The sequence below is a fragment of the Aotus nancymaae genome, unplaced genomic scaffold (genome assembly GCF_030222135.1).
Source record: "Aotus nancymaae isolate 86718 unplaced genomic scaffold, 86718_ANA_hifiasm-v0.15.2.pri h1tg000053l, whole genome shotgun sequence".
NCBI classification, from domain to species: Eukaryota; Metazoa; Chordata; class Mammalia; order Primates; family Aotidae; genus Aotus; species Aotus nancymaae.
The window spans coordinates 17,246,642-17,264,951 of NW_026988467.1; the positions used below are offsets into that span (position 1 = coordinate 17,246,642).

Sequence of the window (18,310 nt, forward strand, 5' to 3'; positions counted from 1 at the left end):
TAAGATCCCAAGTCTGGCTGTCTCCCAGTCCGGCACTCTATTCACTACAGAGCTTTCCAGCACACAGAAGGAGGCAAGGAAGGAACTTGGGAAAGGGGAGCCCCTTCTCTGAGCAACAGAAGCCATGTTTGAGCTCAGCTCATTCCAGGATGTGAGTCATGGTGAGAAGCCCAAATTCATCACGAGACAATGAAGGCTCTAACTTGGAGAAATGACTCCGCAGGCTCCATGGGAGCTGCAGGCAGTGGTTCAAAACAGGCTGGTCCAGCCCCACAGCACTCCACCTCACCAGAGGGTTTCGGTCGTCACTGCCTCTCTGCGCTTGAGTCCACCCAGATGTAGAACCGGACTTCAGGACTACCCTTGGGCCTCTGAGGCCAGTTAGGGCTGCCCCACATCAAACTCCAGGTGAGAGTCAGCAGTGGCTTTTTAATCTGGAAGAGACCTTAGCCACCACCTAGTCCACTATTCTTATTGCACAGATGAGAGATGAAAACCTCGAAGAGAAAGGACTCACTGGGGATCACACAGCGAGTAAGTTCACCACCGAGCCAGCTCTCCAGCCAAAGCGTCTGCACGCTGCCTTCCCTGCCTGTTCCCTCCCGCTAGTGCCAGTGCCCTTCTGCCACTCATGCCACACCCTCAACCTGGATGCTCCCTGTTCCCTTCGTGTTCACACATGTCGCCTTTTTACTTTCTCCTTAGACACCCAAGCGCAGCACCAGAAAAGCCACAAATTAGCACTAAAGAGTGTCCGCTGGTGGCCAGGCATGGTGGCTTACGCCTGTAATTCCAGCACTTCGGGAGGCCAAGGCAGTTGGATCGCTTGAGGTCAGGAGTCTGAGACCAGCCTCGCCAACATGGTGAAACCTCTTCTCTACTAAAAATACAAAAATTACCCGGGCGTGGTGGCGCGAACCTGTAATCCCAGCTACTCAGGAGGCTGAGGCAGGAGAATCGCTTGAACCTGGGAGGCAGAGGTTGCAGTGAGCCAAGATTGTGCCACTGCACTCCAGCCTGGGCAACAGAGTGAGACTCCATCTCAAAAAAAAAAAAAGAGTGACCCCTGGGCCCTCACTTCCCCTGAAATCTTGACATTTTAAAAGAATCTTAGAATCCCTCTCCCTCTCCCTCTCCCTCTTCCACTATCTTTCCACGACACGCAGATACCTCGATGACCGCGGGGAATGGCAGGCATGGGTTTGCATACATCATTAGGTTTGAATTCAGATAGGCAGACTTGGAGTCTACCTAATTCTAGATCTGACATTTAGTAACTACATGACCTTGGGACAGTCACTCAACTTTTCTGAAGCTCAGTTTTTTCATCTGTAAAGGGGGGACAAGAATACTCACTTTCCAGGCTGGGCCCGGTGGCTCACACCTGTAATCCCAACACTTTGGGAGGCTGAGATGGGAATTTGAGACCAGCCTGGCCAACACAGCAAGACCCTGTCTCTATAAAAATAAAGAAAAATAAATATATTTTTTAAAAATACTCACCTTTCAGAGATGTGGCAAGGATGAAGGGAAGTCGATGGCTGTGGATTCCTTTACACAGTACCCAGAGCGGAGTGGGCCCCAGGAAATGCTGAGATAGACAGTGAGAGATAAGGAGGGAGGAAGGGGGACCTACAGGCTTTTCTTTTTCTCTGACAGTCGTCATTATTTCATGCACGAATCATGCCTCTCCGCTAGAGCTCCTGATGCTGAAAACACAGCTTTTGCTTCTGAACCCCCACCCCACCCAGCGCAGGGCTTACATCACAGTAGGATCTCCAAAATCCTTTGTCTTCCTGCCTATGGTCACAGAAAGACCAGCGTGATGGGGGAGCCCACAAACCTGGATGGTGGCACCAGCACACCTCCTCTCTGCAAGGAGTTCAGAGTGGCTTTTCACAAGGTCCCTGGGAGGCAGTCAGGACCAGCTCCCCCTCATTTCACAGATAGGCAGACTGAGGCCTCGGGCCACAGCCTAGGCTGCGGGGCCAAAGACCCAGGGTCCTGACCGTCCATCCTCCCCCACCACCAATGCTGCGAGGCCAGCTCAGCCTCCTGGTCCACTAAGGCCCTCCTCTCATCCACATTTGAGCCCTGTGTTGTGATGGCACTGCTGGGATGCTCTCTTGATGCCGGCTTTATTTTTAGATGCTCTAAGACTGTTGGGGAAGAAGAGACCCACTTTTCTGTTCAGAAACGTTGTCATCACTTTGAAAACGCCTCCTCCGTCTGTCGTAAAAAGGCAGCTGGGCCTTCCACTTTCAGTGCCACGGCCTGGGGACCGTACCTGCTCCCGTACCCTCCAGGCAGCCTGGCCCCTGTCCACTCCCCAGTTTATCTCACACTCTGTTCCTTCTCTCGCAACACTCCACCAAACCCCTGAGGCCTGGAATCCATCCTGTTCTCCCTCCCCCTGTCCTGGCTTTGCATCTGCCCTTCCTTCAGCCTGGAAGCCCTTCCCTCTTGCCTCTCTCGTGGGAAAGAAGAAACCTATTCACCCTTCAGCTGCAACTTAATATCAGACCCAGATGATCCCCTGGTCTGTACCCAGAACTTCTCTTTTGTAACACAGTCCACGTATTTGCAACTACTTAAGAAATTACAGGCTAGGCAAAGTGGTTCATGTCTATAACCTCAGCACTTTGGGAGGCCAAGGTGGGAGGACTGCTTGAGCCCAGGAGTTCAAGATCAGCCTAGGCAACACAGGGAGACCCTATCTCTACAAAACATAAAAAATGAGCTGGACATGGTGGTGTGAGCCTGTCATCTCAGCTACTCGGGAGGCTGAGGTGGGAGGATTGCTTGAGCCTGGGAGGTTGAGAATGCAGTGAGCCATGATCATGCCACTGCACTCTAGTCTGGGCAACAAGGCAAGACCCCATCTCAAAAACAAGAATTTGTTATTAATTTCCAAATGATTTTCCTTTATATATAATATCTTCATCCGTTAGGTTGAAAGATCTGTGATGCTAAGCCCTGCTCCACCTTGATCCCTGCCGTCCCCAGTGCCCAGCAGAGCCCCTAGCATATCGGAGGTGCCCAGTAAACATTTGTTGACTGACTGAATGACCTCTAAGGCCAAGGAACGCTCCTTGAGCATTGCGATCAGTTCCCGTGTGATTCCAACCAGTCCTCACAGCAGCCTCTGAGCAGGGAGTGGTTGCCCCACTTTCACAGAAGAGAAAACAAGCTGGAAGGCTGGGGTGCAAATTCAGGTCCCACAGAAGCACCCTCCCCATCAAACCTGAAGGTCACTGTGCCATCCATCCTCAGTCATTGGGGACAGCCCAGACCTGCCCCAGGCTCCAGACAGGCTAGAATCAGCCCTGCTCTGCGGAGGACCCAGGTGCTGGGGGCCCTCCTCCCGCTGCCCACCCACACCCGGCGAGGTGCCCTTGGAGGGTCTTAGGCTGCTAAATCCCTCCCAGGGTGACCATAGCACCCCAGCGCCCTCTAGTGGTGGCAGGAAGAGTCTGTGGCGAGGGCCAGGACGGGGCAAGGAAAGGAAGGTTGCGGGAGGGAGGAGGTGAGGAAGGGGAGAGAGAAGAGAGGGGAAGAGAAAGGTGGAGCTGAGGAAGGGACGGGGAAAGGAGCTAGAGGAGGCAGGCCGGGCACTTTGTCCCGGGCCCTGGAGTCCCTTCTCCCCTCTGGTGCTCACTCTGCCAGCTGGCCTCCTCCAGCTGGCCTAGCCCTGGGGGCCTGAGAGGGACATCCCTGCCCCAGGGAATTGCTGATTCGGACAGCCCATCTCCTGCCCAAAGCCCTCTCCCAGCTGAAAGGGGCCGAGAACTCTCTCCCTCTCCTCCTGGCGTCTTCTCACCCATCAGTCAGTCGGGGCTTCCAGATGGCCCCCACAATCACAAGGACACACATGCCCAGCTCTACCCCAGCCCTCCCCTTCTCCCTCCCTGCCAAGCCACCCCAAAATCCCAGCAGCTGCAGTTACCATAGAAACAGCACCTCCACCCCACCCCCACCACTTTCACATAAATAAACTGCAACCTGGAGAACGGGGAGCCGCTGGAAGAGGCCGAATGTGCAGAGCCAGCTCATTTCCCGCTCCTCTCACTTTGGGATAATTAGTGCAAATTAAATTTCACACCCCTTCTCCCGAGCAGTCAGAGCTCCCTGGGAATGGATACTCACGACTCAAGGGGGGAATATGCTCAGATGTCTCTTTGCAATGTGCATATACAAGAGAACATTTCTCAGCTTCGAATTCTCAACAATTCCCCAAAGTCGGCATCAAGGCGGGTGTGCAGGGCCAGGGAGTGAGCATGTCCGAGTGGGATGGGGGCAGGGCCCCCGGGAGATGGGAGACTCAAGTCCCACACTCAGCGCTGGCACCCTTCTCCCAGGTTTTCTCACCTGTAAAGCCGTAAGGAGGGGCCAGGTCACCGCAGAAAAGAAAGCCTCTGGTCGCCAAGGCCTCCAGCTCAGAAGGGCCCCTGCTTGGTTGAAGGCTCTGCTGTCTAATTTTTGAACAAGAAGCCCACATTTTCATTTTGTAATGGATCCTGCAAATGTTCTAGCCGGTCCTCCTTGCACACATTTATTTCTGCATATTAAGTATCTGGGCGAGCAAACACGCACAACACCCCTAGATGCATATAATAATAACAGCACCCGCTGTGGGCCAGATGCTGCTCTGAGCGCTCTATATGCCTTCTCCTCACAGTGAGCCTGTGAGTGGTTTAACACAGGGCGTCTCAAATGTTAAAGTGCCCAGGCCTGAGGATTGTGCTAGAGTACAGGGTCTGGATCAGCAGGTCTGGGGGAGGGCCTGTGACTCTGCATTTCTAACATGCTCCCAGGGGAGACCGATACTACACTCCCTGAGGTCCCATTTGAGAAGCAAGAGCAGCAAGGGCGTGGCCTCATAAAGGCCTGGGTGCAGCCGCCCCCTTCTCTGGAAATGCCTAGGAGATACGTCTTCCTCCAGGTGAGGGCTAGGAGGACACAGCCAACTATGGCTGGCAGGGGCTGGCCTCCTCCTCTTACAGTGGGCCACCTCTGCGAAGCCATTTATGACTCAGAGCTCCCCGTGGGATCAGGCTGAGACTAGACACCGGCTGACTTCACATCTCAGTTTTGAGCTTCTCCTCCAGCTCTATCCTGTTTCCCACACTGGCTTGCAGCTTCTCCCACAATAAACCACTTGGGTAAGAATGCCTGTCTTGGGCCCTGCTTCCCAGCAACCCAACCTAAGACAGGGAGATGCTACCATTTTCCTCATTTTATTGATGAAGAAGCAGACCAAGAGGTAACTTGCCCAAAACGTGTAAGTAACAGAGGCCAAAGCTGAACAGGCAGTCTCATTCCACTACCTCTAAATACTTGGATATACAATGCAAATCCATTTTTCTATTCACATACACATACTCACGCCAGTGCACCTGTTTACATGCATGTCTGTACACACAGCATATTTTGTGTGCAAAATGCCACTCGCATGCACACAGTTCACTCCAACACCTACTTCCACACATGCGCACACCCCTGACATCTATATCCCCAAAGATGCAAATGTGCATATTCATTCATTCATTCAATTCATAAATGAATTGTCACACACATGCTTGGATGTCTTTTCACCAAGTCTCACCACAGACTTCGCCCGCTTCTGGAGCCTTCCCTGCCTCCCTGAGTGATACGGTTGGCACCTGAGTCCCCACCCAAATGTCGTGTTCCATTGTAATTCCCAATGTTGAAGGCAGAGCCTGGTGGGAGGTGATGGATCGTGTGGATGGGTCCTTCATGAATGGCGTAGCACCATCCCTATGCTGCTGCTTTTGTGATAGAGTTCTTACGATATCTGGTCATTTAAAAGATTATGGCACCTCCCCTCTCTCCTCTCTCTCTCTCTCTCTTCCTTCTGCTCCAACCATGAGAAGTGTCTGCTCCCCCTTCTCCTTCCACCATAATTGTAAGTTTCCTGGGGCCTCCCCAGAGGCAGAAGCTGCTATGCTTTCTGTAACAGCCTGCAGAACCTCTTCTCTTTATAAATTACTCCGTCTCAGACATTTCTTTATAGCAGTGTAAAAACAGACTAATACACTGAGATTAGGTCCCCATCCTTGCCCCTTTTTCTGGTCTGTCTCCTCTGCCAGTCTGAGCACTCCTCTGGGGCAGTACTTGGTCTGATTTGTCATTGTAACCACAGGATCTGGTACAGAGCCTGGCCCATAGTAAATGCTCCATACACATTTGTTGAGCTGAATTTAATCCAGCGCTGCCATTTACTAGCCATGTGACTTTGGAAGTGTCCCTTTCTTCTCTGCATCTCAGCGTCCTCATTTCCTCAACTCCCAGGGAGGTAGGTAGCGCTCTCAGGTAGCAGGTGACCCAATCCAGTCTTAAGGAAGGTATGAGAAAAGATTTCTTAAAGGACAGGAAGGGACACTGAGCTGAAATTTGAAGGAATATTGGGATTTAGCCAGGTGAAGAGGGAAAAGAAGAGTTCCAGGCAGATGGAACAGCATGTGCAAAGGCTCAGAGGTAAGAAGAAGCTGAAAGGAGAAACCCATGTGCCTGGAGTGTGGTATGGAGATTGCCCATAGGGAGGTGCTGAGCAGCCACAGTTTGGATTTTATCTTGAAGCCAATGGAGAGCCGTTAAACACTTTAGTGAGGACAGCTGATTTGGGTTTCTAAAAGAGCACCCAGGCCAGGCACAATGGCTCACACCTGTAATCCCAGCACTCTGGAAAGCTGAGGTGAGTGGATCACCTGAGGTCAGGAGTTTGCGATCAGCCTGGCCAAAATGGTGAAACCACATCTCTACTAAAAATAAAAAAAAAATTAAAAATAAAGTAGCCAGGCATAGTGGTGCATGCTTGTAATCCCAGCTACTCAGGAGGCTGAGGCAGGAGAATCACTCGAACCCAGGAGGCGGCCGTGTGAGTGAGCCAAGATTGAGCCACTACGCTCAATCTCCAGCGCTCCAGTGACAGAGTGAGAGTCTGTCTCAAAAAAATAAAAAATAAAAAGAGCACCTAGGTTGCTACAGGTTGAGGTCAGAAAGCAAGAATGGAAATGCAGACAGCATTTGAAACCCTGCTGCCAGCAGCCAGGCGTGGGCACGGGAGGACAGTGGCTGGGATTAGGATGGGGTCAGGTGAACCAGAGAGAAGCGGGTGGTTTCTACACAATCAGAAGGTAGCATCAAGAGGTCTAGGAACCACTTGGATGCAGAAACTCAGCGAGAAGGAAGAATTGGCTGGACACCCCAGACTCAGACAAACCCCACTTGACGGATCTTTCCTTGTATACTTCCCCGCCACACCCATCCCCACGGGAAGCCAGGGCGCCAGACCCCCTTCTCTGCCTCTGGTCTGCTCCCTTTGCCTTCCCTGACCACAGCCAAGCCTGTAAGTGTTCAGAGCCAACTCAATCAGGGGGCTGTTCCGCAGCCTGTCAGGTCCTTTAAAGTCAGGGAACTTTCATCCTTTCCAGCCTCATCTCCCACAGAGTTCCTCTAGGCAGGGCTCCGCCACGACTCCCAACTCAAAGACACCAGCGGGTGTTCTGCTCGGCCCACGCTGGTCTAACTGGCCCCCCCGCACCACGTGCAGCAGCAAGAGCTCTAGAACCGGACGTTCCTGTCTTCACTGTGCCACTCACTTGCTGTGTGACGTTGAGCAACTCTCTCTTCCCCTCTGGGTTCCAGTTTCTCCACCTGTCAAATGAGAGCATGGGATGTAATGATGCCTAAGGCTCTGGCCAGTCAGAGCACCAAATCCCCTAGGCTGCAATAATTGGTACCAAGGTGGACGCATGACCCAAGTTAAGCCCATGAGCACCCATCCTGGGGTTCTTGGTTGAAACTGTCGTACAAAAGCATTTCTCTTCCGGCAGAGGTTGCTAACTAGCAGCATGTGAGCCTGGAGATGGTCACGGGGGTGCCTCAGAAGAAAGCATGCTTGAGGACAAAGCCAATATTGAGGGTATAACTCAAGCACCTGGATCCAGCCATGCCTGAAATCAGTTACATGGAACAAAAAATTCCCCTTTTGCTCAAGTCAGTCTCAACTGCGTTTCTGATGTTTGTATCCAATGGGATCCTGACCTATGTATGTGCTATAAAGTTGAGGACCTCAACTTTAAAATAGTTAATGCTTTCCCCAGTGATACCTATGGGATGCCTTCTTTGCTCTCATTTGTTTCTCCCAGTCCCCCATCCTTGAACGTAGCTGAGGTGCCACCTCCTCCAGGAAGCCTTCTCCGACCACCCTACCTTCCAAAGTGGGTTTCCCTAAACACTAATCCTTCAAAAATTACATTTAACAAAAAGGATTCTATGGTCAAACAAGCTTGGGAAACACGACATACTGTATCTTCCTTTTGGAGGACTCATTGCACTGAGCCCATAAAGAATCCTGAGAAATTGTAATGCAGAGAAACCAGTTCACTTTGTCCAATGTTTCACAAACTTATTTCCTCATGGAGCCTTCCATTTTTTCATGGAATATCTATTAACGTGCTGCAGGATGAGACTCCAGGATCTCACTTGGGCAAAAACTATCTATCTGTAACTTCCATAGATTCACACTCAGTCCCCTTCGGGGAGAGGGAGGGGTTTCAGATAGATTTCTCTAGTGCATAATACATCCATAAATCAGACACACCCCAGCCTGGGAAGAACCTGCAGGCTGAGGGACAGCCACACCTTACTGCTTGAGTCTGACCTCAGCCCATCAAGGCTGTATAACCTTGAGCAAGTCACTCTTCTCTAGTCTTCAATTCCTCCACTGGAAAATGAGGGAATAGGATGCCAAGATCCCGAAAGATCCCACCAGCCCGAGCACCAAATCCCTTAGGCTGCCGTGATTGGTTCCAGAGTGGGCACATGACCCAAGGGGAGCCAATGAGAGTCCATCCTGGTGCCCTGCAGGAAGTCAGTTGCCTCCTCAAATCATGTGCCAAATGTGAGTTTGAACGCATGGGTGAATATTTTGGAGGAAAAAGAATGTGTTGGCTGGGCACAGTGGCTCTCGCCTGTAATCCCAGCACTTTGGGAGACCGAGGTAGGTGGATCATTTGAGGTCAGGAGTTCAAGACCAGCCTGACCAGCATGGTGAAACCTTGTCTCTACTAAAAATACAAAAATTAGCCAGACATGGTGGCCAGCGCCTGTAGTCCCAGCTACTTAGGAGGCTGAGGCAGGAGAATTACTTGAACCCGGGAGGCAGAAGTTGCAGTGAACAGAGATCATGCCACTGCATTCCAGCATGGGCAACAGAGTGAGACTCTGTCTCAACAACAACAACAAAAAAAAAAAAAAAAAAAAAGAATGTGCTTTCTCCAATGCCTCCATGACCCAAAGGAGGTTTATAAATGCTGGCGGTGATGAAAATTCAGTACCAAGAAAATTTTAGAGTGAGGAACTTAAGGCTTTGTGTGAAAGGGGCAGGGGATTAAGATTGTGAGTGAATGACCATGTTCAAGCCTCCCTGAATACTTCACGTTCACTGAGCTGAGATGGTTTTGATTTCCTGGCAGATAAGGACTCAGTGTCTGATAAATTGCAGTGACATCATTTAATAGCTGTGTGTCCTCAGGCAAATTACTCAACCTCTCTGCACCTAAGCTTCCTCATCTTGACAGTGGCCCCCAGGTCTGACCTCAGAGAGGGAGGATTAAATGAGATCAGGTAGGTGAAGTTCTCAGTCCAGAGCTGGACAAAAAAATAAACATTTAATAAAGGTTAGCTTGCACTGTGATAGCACAGTGAAAACCAATCACAAAGAATGGTCCCTCCGTAATGAGAACAGCAACGATCTTCCACAGAGTTTCCCTAGGTAATAAGGGGGAACCGCCCCCTCCATTTCCAACTCCCTCCCACCTCCTGCCCACCAAGACCTTTGCAGGCTCCTCACCCCTGCAAGGTCCCCAAGATGCCTGTCAGTTCTCCTTACCTTGGGACAGAGTCAAGGCTGATTTGGGCATCCGGGCTTCCATTCTGATGCTCCTGGCCCTTCTGGGTTCATAATCCTTACAGCCTGTCTTAGGCAACTGATGGTCCTCACCTCCTGGTATCCATGACCTTGAGTACTGGTCTCCCCATCAGTGTGCACTGGACCTAGAGACTTGCTTCTAAGTAATAGAATACAAGAAACGTGTTGAGATGCCATTTAAACATTGGGCTCCTAAAGCTCCCGGCTTCTTAATTGCTCACCAGCACTCTTTTGTTCCCTCCCTGCCTGCTCTGGTGGAAGCCACTGCTGTGGTGTGAGCTGCCCTATTTGGAGACCCATGTGGCAAGGAACTGAGGGTGGCTTTTGGCCAGCAGAGAGCAAAAAGTTGAGGACCTCAATCCGACAACCCACAGGAACTGAATTCTGCAAACAGAAGGGATCGTGGAAGCAGATCCTTTCCCAGGCAAACCTTGAGACGATGCAACCTCAGCTGGCACCTTCACTGCAATCTCATGGGGGAACCCAGGCCAGAGGACCCAGCTAAGCCACACCTGGATTCTCACCTGCAGAAACTGTGAGATAATAGATGCTGTTGTGTAAAGCCATTCAGTTTGGGAACAATTTGTTACACAGGAATAAATAACTAATACACATTGCAAAAAAGAAGGGGGTTGATTTCGGTGGACTCGCTGACCTGGAAAGTCCAGGAGCAGAGCTTCTTTCAGGCATGGTTGGATCCATCAGATGTCAACAGGCATCCTTCTGTCTCAGTCTGGGTTTCTGTGAGAGCAGGGCCTAAGGCAGGGGGATGGTTGCAGGTGTTTTATTTGAGAGGTGATTGCAGGAATGAAGGCGGGAGGAGATTGAGATAAGCACACTGCCTCCCAGAAGTGTCCTTCTGAAGAACAGGAGCCAGGGGCACTTACCCACCGGCACCCCACTGCACTGGTTGAGGGTGATCCCAAGGGTGTTAATTTCCCTGGACTTCAAAGCTGCGCCCATGCTCAGGCTAGCAGGCTCCTCAGCTCAGGAAACTCTTGGGATAGATCCTGCCAATGTGCACAGGACTATGCACTGCAGCTGTGCCTGAGCTCAGGCACAAGGAGCTGATGCAGGATGCCAAAAACATCTGCACTCTCTGCTGCATCCCTCAACTCTCCTCCTCTGAGATACTGGCAGCATCAGGGAGCCTCATCCAGAGGGCTGGCAACAGCACCATGGTCAGCCCCAGGCTTTCTTCCTGCAGCTCAGCAGCCCCAGGAGAAAGAGCTTCTCCTTCTTGGTAGTTCCAGCAAAAGTCTCAGGATTGCATGTCACTGGATGACAAGGATCACATGCTCATCCCTGAACCAATCACCGCTTCAGGTGACAGGGCCTAAGGTTTGACCCATCCCTGTAGCCATGGATTAAGAGTACTTTCCCTAGAGAAAATTTGGGAAGTTGAAGAAGAAGTTATAAATGCTGACCAGAAAACAGATAAACAGGCATCAGCTACATCTACATGAGTCATGGCTCATATTAGTTGGTTATAAGGTCAACTTATTAGGTGATAACCAGCATTTTTAAAATTTGCATTTTTTAAAATTAGAGTAAAACAGTGGTTATCAAACTTTAGCTGCTTCAGAATCACCCAGAAGTCTTCTTAAAACAGATTGGTAATCCCTACACCAGAGCTTCTAATTCAAAAAGTCTGGGATAGGGACCAAGAAATTGTATTTCTAACAAGTTCTCAGGTGACGTTGCTGCTGCTGGTTCAGGGATCCCACTTTGAGAAGTATGGAAATACAAAATATCAGACTCTACTGCAGGCAATATGGCTGTTTTATTCCATGAAACTTCTGTTTCAATTACATATGCAGTGGACACTGGATAGCCACGTGAAAGACATTTTTTTTTTTTTTGAGACTGAATCTCACTCTGTAACCCAGGCTGGAGTGCAGTGGCACAGTCTCAGTTCACTGCAACCTCTACTTCCTAGGTTCAAGCAACTCTCCTGCCTCAGCCTCCTGAGTAGCTAAGATTACAGGTGCATGCCACCATGCCCAGCTGATTTTTGTACGTTTAGTAGAGTCGGGGTTTCACCATGTTGACCAGGCTGGTCTTGAACTCCTGACCTCAAGTGATCTGCCCACCTTAGCCTCCCAAAGTGCTAGGATTACAGGCATGAGCCACTGTGCCCAGCCAAAAGGCATTTTTTATTGAAATCACCCTACTGCAGTGAGATTAATAATTTGTCCAAAATCACCCATCTACTGACTGAAGGGACAGGAATTTGAAGGCAGGTCTAACAGGCTTTTGACCGTACTGCTCTACTGCTCATGGCACTGGCTACACTAACTACAAGTAACGCGTTACAGGATTTAGGCCAGTTGTCAAATCTTGTGTTTGCCACATTAAGAAGTCATGATACAAAATAATAGACCCCAAAATATATTGACTTAAACAAGATAAAAGTTCACTTCTCTCTCATATGACAATCTAGAGGTCCATGGTCCAGGGCTGGCAGGGCAGTTCTGCCAGCCACCACATGTGGTTTCCATCCTGGGGCTCAAGGGGTCTGTTCCAGCAGCAGGAAGTGAGGAAGAGGAGGGCAAAACACACTCTCTTTTAAGAGCACAACCCGAAGTCAGATGTGCCACTTTCACTCATATCCCATTGGCTGGACCCCAGTCACATGGTCAGACTAGCTGCAAGGGAGACTGGGAAATGTAGTCTTGAGCTGGAGGGCTGTGAATATTAGGGGACAACTGGTACACTCTACAACACCAGGCAGTGTGGCCTGACATGCCTCACCGAGGTGCCCATTGAGAGGGATGACAGCCCTGGAAAGATGCCCAGGTGGCCTCCCAGTAGCAGTTTCCCTGGAAGAGCACAGAATGATAGCAATACTCCCAGAGACAGGATCCGGCCACCTCTGCCCAGCCCCCAGCTGTGGATCTAATACTAAATCCCTTCCCGGACCACTCTTGGCTTAACATTTTCCAACAGCTTTCTACAGACAGCATATTTTCCAGTTTATTCTATTGTGTCAAGTGGAGCTTTCGATTTTAAGCTTCAAAGTATATTTACTTAGAAACTGTTTGCTTTATCAAAAAAGGATGCCGTGTGGATATTAATAAAGCCTTGTACCTCCAGCCAACAAAATAAGTCGCCTCTGGCTGAATAGGAGTGAGACCACATTAGACTTTACTCCAGGGCTCGTTTTTACTGGCCCTGCCAGCAAACTTCACCTCCCTGTCTTATTTCCAAACTGCAGATGCCTCTTTTTCTAATTTTCCCCATAAAGCAATGACTCATAAACAAGAACAGATTTCTCTTGCTTGCAGAAAAGGTAAATTGCTCGCAGAAATAAATTTGCAGATGCTAAAATTTCACAGGAAGGAGCTCACTGGTACAGAGGGCTTGGTATCCTGCCCTGCTCTGCTCTTCCCCCACCTATCTGTACCCTTTATCTTCCGTACCAAGCCAAGCTGGGTGCTGTTAGGGCCTTGCTGAACCCTACAGGCATGGTGAGGAGGTGGGCTCCACCTCTGAAAATGACTCCCCTGTTTATCTCTGGGTTTGTCCCAGTTCCTGGGCCTGGGATTGGATTGGGAGCCCCTGAGGCAGAGGACTCTGGCATCCCGGCTCCACTCAGTACAACGACCTCGATTTATGTGGGTTACTCTCAGCCTGTGAACCTGGTGAACAGAAGGCCTATGGGACCTGCCCAGGGCCTGCGGGAGGTGGTTCCTCACTCAGGCAGATTGCGGAACCCAGGTCAGCAGGTGGCCAGCTCAGATGCCAGAGCTTCCTCCTTCCAAGAGCGAGAGCCCAGAGTGAGCTCTAGAAACCTCACTGTCTGACACAGAACCCACGTCAAAAGGGAAGAAGGGTGCAAACTGTCATTTCCTAAGCAGCTGCTGCATGCTCTCACTGTGCCAGGTCTCCAAATGCGTCTTCCCCAATCCTCACAAGCAAGTTCTTGTACCCATTTTCCAGGTAAGGAAACTAAGGCACGGAGATGGGACATCACTCACCCACACTCACACTGCCCTCAAGTGACAGATCCTGGATTCAACCGCCGCTGCGACTGGTGTCACCTTCCTGCAGACCTCCCTTCTTTCTTCATCTCTCCCAAATTCCCTCACCTCCCTCGCCTCACTCCTGCCCAGCCTCATCTGGAATACTGAATCCCTCCTCCTCTCCCCTGCGCTTTTCACAGTGAGCACAGAACATCCATTTCTTTCATTTTTCTAAAGAAAGCAAATTTAAAGGAGCCAGGAGTGGGGGTAGGGAAAATCTCTGAACCCAAAAGGGAAAATTTAGCTTCCCAGCAGAGGCAGAGGCCTCAGAGACCCAGGCCAGATAGGGCATGGGTGTCTCCTCCACCCTCAGCAAGACACCCAAGGGCAAATTAGACTTGCAGTAGCCCACTGCATACCTAGGGCTACCTTAGCAACTAAGCTTTAAATTTCGTGATACCCTACACCTCTTTCCCATGTCTAAAGTCTTCCCTGTTCATAATGTGTTAATTTAAGCTTCTAATTTCTCTGAAAGTCCAGGTTTCTACACCCTTCCAACCCGCCACCCTCCCAGAAGGGGTTAGTCATTTACACTCTATTATGAATAAGTCTGCAGCCCCTTCCTCTGAGAGGATGTTCTGAGGAGAGGTTAGCCCCGGAATTGCAGGGTCTCTCAATGTCTGCTCTTCTCCAGCAGCCAGAGGGACTCCAGGCTGTATCAGCTCCAAACTCTCCAGGACTGAGTGGTGCCAGATGTGGTCAATGCCTGCCCTGGAACACAGCAGGTCAGGTGCCTCCCCACACTAGTCCCTAGCATGGCAAAGGCCTGACTGAGGTCCCCACAGACAGCAGATAGTGAGCCAACTTCTGCGTTGCCATGGCAGCCTGGAATGGGGGTGGGGAGACTGTGCTGAGTGTGCACAGCCACTTACACCTGGATTACAGGAGGACACTTGGGGAGATGAATGCAGACTTCAGACATTATCATCCTCTCCCCCACCCCTCATCTGGGAATGCAGGACTCTTTAAAGTTGCCCAGGCAGATGGGGCAGTGGTCGGGCTCCAGGTCCAGGCCTGCTCCTCATCCCTGGCTAGAGCAAGGCCAGCTGTTAGGTCAAGCGCAACCAAGGGGCTGCCAGGAGCCTACATCCCCCTGCATGGCAATTCAAAGACCTATTCTGCGTAGGACACTCAAAGACAACAGGAGTCCTGGAGGCAAAAGGTCTTTGGGAGCCAAAGATCAGATTGGTCAAGAGAGGCCCCCAGGACCTGCCTCTCTTTTTTCCACCAAAACTCTCTGAGCAGCACCCAGGGCCAGTGCAGGACCCGACGAAAGGTGATCCACCACCTCCAGCTCCCTGAGGGCAATTCCCACTCCCTGGGCCTGTCTGAGCTGTAAGAGCAGGTACCACTGAACCACGATCTGGGTCAAGGTAGCAGAGTCAAGTCACAACACTGGACCTTGAAGTCCAGCCCCAACCCACCTCCAGAGCCAAGTCTGGTTCTCAGAGGGCTGACCACTGCATGCATTCACACTGGGCATACACACAGAGTTCACACTTAGTGCACTCAGTATATACAGGAAGTACTCAGGGTTGAGCACATCAGGCATCTGCTCCAAGACTTCCCTTATCCACCAGTGCATGCACACACACCGCACATGACTTGTGCACACAACACATGGCTAGGAGGCCCACACACCAGGCAGAAAAAGGGTACAGTGAGAACTTACGTGAACACACCCACGTGCCTACGTGCAGTAGACATAGTGTGTACAGCATAAATACAGCATGCATGAAATAATGCCCAGATAGTGCACCAGTAGAGCAAGTTCACACTGCGCAGGCACACACACATGTGCACACATACACAGCAGCATTCACACACATGCATGTGCACACACACACACACACACCCCACACACACACAGCATCTTCAGCCTTGCAGGGCCAGCCCAGGGAACGTCAGACAGAGGCAGGAAAATCCCTTCCCTCCTCCCGGAGGTGGGCTAAGACCTAAAGGGTCATTCACTGAGGCAAGCTGGAACCTGGGGAATTCCTGACTCGACATCTGTGCCAGCCCCTACAGACAATGAGGTCAGGGACCTGAGAGGCCCAGGAAGGAGTATCCTGGCCTAAGCCAGGCCCAAGAGCTTTGTAAGCACCTGGGACAGAGGTGGGGCTGGAGGACAGCCCCAGAGAGGCTTCTGAACAGCCCGAAGCCTGCGGTGGGACAGGCTCCATGCTGCCCGGCTCTTGCCTTCTCTCTGGTATACCCAAAAGGCCAGAGCCCAAGGTGCTGTGGGGGGGACACTGAACAGAAAGCCCCAGGTTGGGGGTCAGGAGCCTGGGGTCTAGGCCTGGCTCCACCTCTACACAACTGGGCATTCTGGACAAGGCCCTACCCATCCTGAGCCTCAGTTATCCCATGACACCCGGAGGGAATCACCTTGACCCTTCCATCTCTGTCCTCATAATGAGGCATATGTCACAGGTCACCTATCACCTAAACATCTGACCCTTGGCCAGGCACAGTGGCTTATGCTTGTAATCCCAGCGCTTTGGAAAGCCGAGGCAGGAGGATCACTTGAGGTCAGGAATTTGAGACCAGTCTGGCCAACATGGTCTCTACTAAAAAAAAAAAAATACAAAAATTAGCCAGGCATTGTGGCGCATGCCTGTAGTCCCAGCTACTCGGGAGACTGAGGCACAAGAATCATCTGAACCAGGGAGGCAGAGGTTGCAGTGAGCTGAGATTGCAACACTGCACTCCAGCCTGGGTGACAAAGCAAGACTCCATCTCAAAGAAAAAAAAAAAGGACATCTGGCCCTACTCGGTGGTGAGCCCATGGTCAGGGTGATGCCCCTCCCCCTACAGGATCTCCCCAGCACCAGCACTGAATGGGGTTCTGGACAAGGTCAGTAAGAGGCTTTCACCACCCAGGGAGAAACTCATCCTTCCATTGGCCTGTGCAGGCCAGAGGGTCTTGCTCGGTCCGCTCTTTTGAGCCACCAAGACCAAGCCCAGAACTTGTGTACCTTGCTGGGGCACAACAATCCTAGCATGATAGGAGAAGCACCAAGCTTGAGGTCAGAATGTGTAGGTTTCAGCCACTGACTCTCTGTGACCTTGAATAAGTTCTATTGGGGGCCTCAGTTTTCCCATCTTTAATATGAGGAAGTTAAACTCAAACCGGTCTCGAGACATTCTTTTCTAAGATTCCATGTCACCAGAAGCAGGCGGTCTGAGCTGGAGCAGGGAAAAGGAGAATCTGCCAGGGAAGGCTCCTCTCCCAAGCTGAGTTTCCCTGAGCATCCTCCAGGCAGGCACTGGGTCGAGCCCTTTAGCACACAGCCTCATTGACCAGGAAAATGCCACTAGTATCTCCAGTGTGCAAACCAGGACACAGCAGCTGGGGAAGGACCCACAGCCACACCCCCAGTGAGTGGCAGAACCATGACTGAGTCTCACATTTATCTGATCATTTAGTCATAGCTTTACTAAATTCTTTACAAGTATTAACTCACTTAATCCACACAATTCCAAAGGTGGGTGCTATGATTATCTAGATTTTGGAGAAAACAGAAACCGTCTATTAAGTAACTTGAAAAAAACCACACAGCTAGAAAGTGGAAAAGCTGAGATCCAAAGCCAGGCAGTTTCCATCCAGAACTTAACCTCCGTTTAACTAGTGTGCTAAACCCACTGTCCCCTGCTCCCTCAAGGAAAGCAACAGACCCTCCCCAGCCAAGGTCCCACTCTGGCGAAGAGCCACATCTTTCCCCAACTACTGACCACGTGTATCTGTTAGTGACTGACTCAAGAACACTGTGTAACAAACAACCACATGACCTCTCACAGCGATACATAGTTATTTCCTCTCACCCACCAGTCTGCAGGTTGAGTGGGTGGTTCTGGGGATCTGGACCAGGCACAGCTGATCTCAGCTTGTCTTGCTCAGGTGTCTGCTGACAGCTGGCAGGTGAAATGGGGGCTGGATGGTCTAGAATGGTTTCACTCACGTGTCTGACAATTGGCTGGCTATTGCTCAGGTGATGGAAGTGACTGGGCCACATGTCTGTCATCCTGTAGCAGGCTAGCCTGGAATTGATGGCATGACAGTGGTAAAGATCTGAGACAGACAGAGAGAGAGAGAGAGAGAGAGAGAGAGAGAGACAGAGAGAGACACACACACACACACAGAGAGAGACACACAGAGAGAGAGAGAGAGAGAGAGAGAGAGAGGAAGCTGCAAGTCCTCTCAAGGCCTAGGCTTGAAACTAGCACACTGCCACCTCCTCCACTTTGTAGTAGCCAAAGCAGACCACCAGGACAGCCAGAGCTGGGGAAACAGACTCCACCTCTCGAGGGAGAAGCTGTCAAGTCCCTT

The 18,310-nt window shown here is 50.9% G+C and overlaps 1 long non-coding RNA gene across 1 annotated transcript; it reads right to left on the minus strand.

The window, feature by feature from the left end:
* Nucleotides 1-1,503: 1,503 nt before the first annotated feature.
* On the minus strand, nucleotides 1,504-14,052 carry LOC105708629 (uncharacterized). The gene is made up of 5 exons (XR_001105358.2): nucleotides 13,936-14,052; nucleotides 9,917-10,094; nucleotides 7,623-7,677; nucleotides 4,369-4,472; nucleotides 1,504-1,591 (listed from the first exon to the last, which is right to left on the minus strand). It is a non-coding gene; the product is annotated as an uncharacterized LOC105708629 (long non-coding RNA).
* Nucleotides 14,053-18,310: the final 4,258 nt, after the last annotated feature.